Raw genomic sequence first — 7,245 nt, forward strand, 5'->3', positions numbered from 1 at the left:
AGCTCTCGGTGCCTCTGATCGGAGCTGGGGACAGTCCCTCTTGAAGTGTCCGGGCATGCCACAGTGAAAGCATCCCTGACCTTTGCACTCACCCCGATGGTGCCTCTTGCAGCTAGGGCACTCGGGATAGGAGAATCGGGTCTCAGTACCACCAGGACGACTCCCTCTGTTCTGGTTCCCCCGGAACCTCTTGTTCTGACTCGAGCCACCGGAAGCAGTGGGTGCTCTCTTCCTCTGATCAATGGCCGAACCACTACTCCCCCTGCTAAAGCCTGATGCAGGAGGGGTAGGAGCCCCGCCACTCGCCGGAGTACTAGCTGACTCCGACATACACCCAACTGCGCCCTCAGCTCGCAGTGCCTTCTCCACCATCTGAGCATAGGTGGTGCTGTCGTCCGTGGTGATCATCAAGTCATGTTTGATCCTGGCATTTAACCCGTCCAGATACTTCTCTTTCTTGCTGAAGTCGGTCGGCACAATTCCTGAGGCTAACCTCGCCAACCGGTCAAACTGAGTAGTATAATCAGTGACGCTCATGTTCTCACGCTGGGTCAGGTGAGCGAACTCTTTCCTCTTGGCGCTTCTGACCGCCTCGTTGTAGTACTTTGCGTTGAAGAGTTCCTGGAACCTTTCCCAGGTCATGGTGGTGACGTCATGGATCTGAGACACCATGTCCCACCAGACCAGAGCGTCCTCCTGGAACTGGAAAGTGGCACACACCACTCTGTCGTTACCGGTGACACCCATGAAATTCAGGATCTTGGTAATCACCGTCAGCCACTGCTCGGCTTTCATCACGTCCGGACCTCCCAGGAAAACTGGAGGTGCTTGCTTCCGGAACCGTTCGTACAGAGGTTCCAATCTATTGGCCGCCACCACTATCTCGGCCTGGGCAGCAGGGGCAGGTGCCACTGGAACTACGGGCACTGGAACTGCAGGAGCACCCTGCTGTCTCAACCTCTGAATCTCGAGGTCTTGCTCTTCAATCCGGGCTTGCATTTCCGCAAACCGTAACTCCCAATTCTGGGCTCCCTGATCGGCTGGGGGAGCCTGGGCAGCCTGTGGCGGGTTCTCATCACCCCGACCACGAGCCCTGCCTCGGGGACCTCTACCTCGGCCCCTAACAGGTGGGGGAAACTGAGCTCCCTGACCTTGATTCGACCCCACTGAGTTGCCCTGACTCCTGGTAGTCCGCCTGGCGTCCATCTGATTAGAACCGCCTGCGAAACCAAGAGTTGGCATATCAGGTCGTATTCAAGGAGAGCTTACTAATGCCGCTTAATTTGGAAATTAAAAAAAACGAAACATGCGCCGATTCTACTATCAGGCTACTAACATGCTTCCTAACAGGCTTTTCTTTTTCATAACTGAATAAAATAAACTACTAAAGCAATAAAGGCTTACTGAACCGTGAAACGAGCTAACTGCTGATGATGATTGTACATGTCGTGACGATCTTCGGAAGACAACCTGACGGCTCTGATACCAAATTGTAACACCCTAACTAACTTAGGCGTATTACGTGATTTTTAAACATGCTGTGCAGCTCGTTGCTAATCAACGAGGTTTATGGAAAACGTGATTAATTAAAATTTTTGCTTTTTAATTAAACTTATAAAATAATATTACAAAAGACTCGGGATCCCGATTATAAAATCATTTACAAAAAGATTTAACTGTTTAATTGATACACAAAATAAATGTCGCCTAGCGACCAGTTACAAAATCAGCCTCGCTGTCCCGATGATTGTACGCTCCAGGCCTAACCGCCCCGACATGTACAATCTTCACAAGCTCGCTCACAGTCCATCAGCTTTAGCCTTGCCTTTACCTACACATAAATGTAGATCTGTGAGTCGACAGACTCAGTAAGAAAAGCATAATAATACTCATACATAATCCCGGTCAAGATGAGACGCCCATACCCCTGATCATAACCCTAACTGCCGTGTCCAACACGATACCGAGTCCCGCTACTGCCGTGTCCAACACGGTACTGTGCTCTGAACGTTCAGAGGGACAGTACTATTGACACGTAACAACCTGATCGGTCGAACCGGTCATACTCCGGCTGCCGGTCATACTCCAGCCTGTACCGACGTGTTACTATATCCTCCTGATCGGTCGAACTGGTCATACTCCGGCTGCTAGTCATACTCCAGCTTGTACCGACGGGATACGTCAATAGTACGGAACCACCAACCAAGTGTCAGCCTGATCGGTCGAACCGGTCATACTCCGGCTGGTGGTCATACTCCAGCCTGTACCGACGTGACAGGGTTGGATGGTTCGAAGCCAACATACATAACTAATGTAATCTAATAGGCTTCCTACATGCACGCTAAACGTGTAATCTACATATGCATACTGTTATACTAATCTTACCTGGATTCCGAATTCAGGTGTGCCGGTCAACCTGATTGGAACTTTAACTGCGCGGCGGATTACAGGCTCCTAAACCATAAAAATCACAACACTATAAGTGACACGCTAAATCACTTCCCGGGGACTTAAACTAGGAACTAAAAGTTTCCCTATCGATAAAAAGCATGGCAATACCCCCTAAAACATAAAAACGAGGAAAACTAGGGTCCCTGAATTTTCCCCAACCGGTAGACCGGTTGCCCAACCGGAATTCCGGTTCTGGAAAATTCAGAACCCTCATCCGGAATTCCGGATGTACAACCGAAATTCCGGTTCCTCGCAGGCAGCAAACCCAAAATTTCATAACTTGCACAAATCAACCCCAAATTGATTCAAACCTTCCAGACCTGTTCTATACCTCTCCTAGAACATTTCCAAGGCATTAAAACAACCCAGAAACCACAGATACGAAAAATGCCATTGGAGCTCAAGCTTTGAGTTCTAAACTCAAACTTGAGCAAAACCACCTAACATGCATTCAAACTAGCTTGAATCTACTTAAACAAGCATATCTAAACCTCAGAAAACAACTAAAAACATCCAGCAACATCACAGCAACAGATTATACAATTTCTTTCAAAAATCATATATTTAGCTTAGAAAAATCATAACTTTAAACAAGATAGCAAGCATGCATTAAAATCTAGATAATCCATTCATTTTAAACCTAAATAAGCTTCTGAAAACAACAAATAATCACAGCAACAATCAGCCATACAAAACTAACAAGCAACCTACCATTTTCATCTTAAAAACTTCAAGAACATTAAGAAAGGATGAAGAAGACTTACTAGCAACTAGAGATCACAAAAATCTGCTCAAAATGAGCTTGAATCACCAAGGAAAAATCCACTTCCTTGCTGCTCAAAGAGGGCCGAAAAGGAGAGAGAGCTTGAGAGAGTTTTTGAAAATTTTCTCTTTTTTAAACTTTGTATTTTTTGTAAAATGAAGGGAATGAAATAAAAGCCACTTACATCATTTTATTTCAGCCACTAATTAATCAAATAAACATTTATTTTTCAATAATAAATTCACTAGAAGACAAAACACTAATGGGGCAAAAAGACCATTTTGCCCCTCCACACTAAAACCACATAAATCATACTAAAGGGGTATTTTTGGGAAATTCTAAATTCCCGGCCATTCCCGAAATTCCCAATGTCTAATAAACCGCCCCAAACAACTAACATACTAAGTTGTGATTTCTACTGAGCCAAACGCCGAGTTCCAAAATACCGGGCACCGGAAATGCAAAATATGAAAACTACTGAATGACATAAAATGCATCACTGAATTCCATAAATAACAGTATAATAAATTATTTAAATAGCTATAAATAATTTTCATAATAAATCATAAATAACTGCTAGTTTTCAAATTAACTAAGCGGGCTTTACATAGTAAGTGAAGAGGCTTTAAGATTGAAGTTGTTCCCATTTTCCTTGAGGGGTCGAGCTAGAGCATGGCTCAATACCCTTCCCCCCGATTCGATGACAAATTGGAATGACCTGGCTGAAAAATTCTTGAGAAAGTATTTTCCTCCAACAAGAAATGCAAAGTTTTGAAGTGAAATCATGTCTTTTCAGCAATTGGAAGATGAGACCACTAGTGAAGCATGGGAAAGATTCAAGGAGTTGTTGAGGAAGTTCCCACACCATGGTATTCGTCATTGTACCCAACTTGAGACATTTTACAATTGTCTCAATGTAGCCTCTCGGATGGTGTTGGACGCTTCAACTAATTCTTTCCAAGTCTTACAATGAAGATTTTGAGATCTTGGAAAGGATAGCTAGCAACAACTATCAATGGTCAACTAATAGAGCTCTTACAAGCCAAAAAAATAGCGGGTGTTCTTGAAGTAGATGCTTTGACCGCTTTAACCACTCAAATGGCCTCAATGACCAGCATTTTGAAGAACATGAATATGGGAGGAAGTGTACCACCAGCCGTTGCCATTCAAAGGGCAGAAATTTCTTGTGTGTATTGTGGTGATGGGCATACGTTTGAAAATTGTCCTTCAAATCTAGCTTCAGTTTGCAATGTGGGTTACCAAAATTTCAACTGCAACAACAATCCATACTCAAACTCCTACAATCCAACATAGAAGCATCATCTGAATTTTTCATGGGGAGGTCAAGGAGCAAGTTCAAGTGGAGCACAAGCACAAGGAAAACAACCATTTCTACTGGGATTTTCTCAACAACCAAGACCTCAACAACCACACCAACCTCAAAGCTCTCAAACAAGTTCATTCGAGTGTTTAATGAGAGACTATATGGCCAAGAATGACGCTATAATTCAAAGTCGAACAACCTTTTTTCAGAATCTTGAAATTCAATTGGGGCAATTGGCTAATGATTCGAAGAATAGACAACAAGGCACTTTTCCTAGTGACACCAAAAACCCAACAAGAGATGGCAAAGAGTAATGCAAAGCGATAACCTTGAGAAGTGGAAAAAATTTAGAGTCAAAAGTAGTGGCAACAAAGGGCAGCGAGGAGCCCTCTTCAATCCAAAAAGAGGGGGAAACGAAAAAAAAAACAACAATTTTAGCTGCTGAAATTCCCCTAGTAGTTACAGCATCCGATCAGCATTCTGCTGTAGAAAAGCCTTTGCAAAAGCCACTTCCACCATTTCCTCAACGATTCAAGAAGCAGCAAGACGATGGTCAATTCTAGAGATTTCTTGATGTTCTAAGGCAGCTCCACATCAACATACCATTAGTGGAAGCTTTGGAGCAAATACCAATGTATGTAAAGTTTTTGAAGGACATTGTGAAAAAGAAAAGGAGGCTTGGTGAGTTTGAAACTGTTGCTTTGACAAAGGGCTTTAGTGCTATGTTGAAGAGTAAAATTCCACCTAAATTAAAAGATCCATGTAGCTTTACAATTCCAATTTCTATTGGGGGTCGAGATGTTGGAAGTGTTGGGTTTTATGCCCGAAATAAAACCCATTTCAATATAATCAGATTTACTAGTTAATAAAGATCAGAAATATCATTTTATGTTGCATGGTTCACATGATTTATTTCATGATTATAAATTCTATTAGGTCCAGCACATATGTATTTATACATGATTATAGTGTTGTCAGCACGGTGGAATATAATCATGATTATATGTTCGAAAGTTTAATTCCCTGATTTATCAGTTCACTGGAGTTAGACTGGCATGATAATCAGTGATAGGTATCCTTACACCTTGGATAAGTGTTATGTCCTTTCCAGGGCATTGGCAAAGTTTACCAGTATCGGATGTATGGAGTATACATTGGAAGGGACCGATCTTGAACTTCGATTAGATATGATAAATTTACCGTATTATCTATTCAATTCAATATCACCTAGTTGATCCTAGATCAAATGATCTTAATCCTGATATGATTAGGTTCGATCTCAAGAAAGTTATTCGTGTTCTTTGATTTGTTAGTTAAGCCTACTTTTTGGTCAGGGTGATACGTACATTTTGGGAACATGGTAGTACAATTGAGTGGGAGTGCTAAACATAGATATGGAATCTATAGCTTCTATATGTATTTAGAAGTGAAACGATGATTTCCTTCGAGCTTGGTTAAACAGAGATAAATGGTTGAGTACTCATTTCACTTCCCTGAAATATCATTTATACGGAGCTAAGTGTTTTAAGGATAAAATACATTGAAGGGTGTAACGGTAATTTAGTCCCTATACATGTAGATCATCTATTAGAGGATCATTGATCAAATTAGGATTATAACAATGGATAATTAATAGCGTATCTATATCGTGGAACACATGGAGTGTTCTATATGACTGAGAGGGTAATTCCAAGTTCTATGCGTGGATGCAATAAGGAATTAATAAGTTAGTGCATTTACTTGGTAAATTCTAGATCTACTTATTGGAAGCTCGGTTATATAGGCCCATGGTCCCCATACTAGTTGAGACCATACTGCTTGTAAGACTCAGTTAATTGATTTTAATTAATCAATTATAATTCTAAAATTAGACTATGTCTAGTTTATGAATTTTCACTAAGCAAGGGCAAAATTGTGAAGAAAAGAGATTCTAGGTTTTATTTATTAATTAAGAGACTTTATATGTCTAATTAATAAATATATTAAATTACAATATTATTTAATAATTAATTTTTAGTTATTAAATAATTGGAATTGGCATTTAACTGGTTAAATTGGAAAATTGGCGTTTTTGAGAAAATGGGATGAAAAAATTACAAAATGGCAAAATTGCAAAGTGGGGCCCATTATCCACATCATAGCCGGCCACTATGTGTGCAATTTACCATTTATTTTTTTTCATTATTTTAATGCCAAATAAATCTCTAAACCTAGATGGTTACCTATAAATAGATAGTGATGGCTCACACTTAAAGATTGATGAAAATTCTTGTCTTCAGAAAATTGAGCCTCCTATTCTTTTCCTTAGGCTACCTCTCTTTTCTTCTTCAAATTTTCATACCTTGAGTGATAGAGTGAGTGCCCACACACATCAAGTGGTATCTCAATCATAGTGTGGAAGACTGTGAAGAATCCAATCAACAAGAAGGAGAATCGGGCTCAAGGAAGGAGAGAAAGAGATCCAAGCTCAGATCTTGATAATGCTCTGCTATAGAAAGGAATCAAGGGCTAGAAATATAAATGGAAGGAGTCATTATATTGCGCTGCAATCAATGTAAGGTTTTCTTAAACCCTTATGTGTTTATTTCATTGTTTTAGAAATTCATATTAGGATGTTAATGAAACATACATGGTAGTAAATCTAGATCCTGGTAAAATATTCCCAACAGGAAGAGCTCTTTGTGATTCGGGAGCTAGTATTAATCTC

The 7,245-nt window shown here is 40.8% G+C and overlaps 1 non-coding gene across 1 annotated transcript; it reads right to left on the reverse strand.

The window, feature by feature from the left end:
* Nucleotides 1-3,980: 3,980 nt before the first annotated feature.
* Nucleotides 3,981-4,087, reverse strand: LOC115718226 (small nucleolar RNA R71). The gene has a single exon (XR_004011810.1). It is a non-coding gene; the product is annotated as a small nucleolar RNA R71 (small nucleolar RNA).
* Nucleotides 4,088-7,245: the final 3,158 nt, after the last annotated feature.

Source organism: Cannabis sativa, chromosome 5 (genome assembly GCF_029168945.1).
Source record: "Cannabis sativa cultivar Pink pepper isolate KNU-18-1 chromosome 5, ASM2916894v1, whole genome shotgun sequence".
In the NCBI taxonomy this organism is placed as follows: Eukaryota; Viridiplantae; Streptophyta; class Magnoliopsida; order Rosales; family Cannabaceae; genus Cannabis; species Cannabis sativa.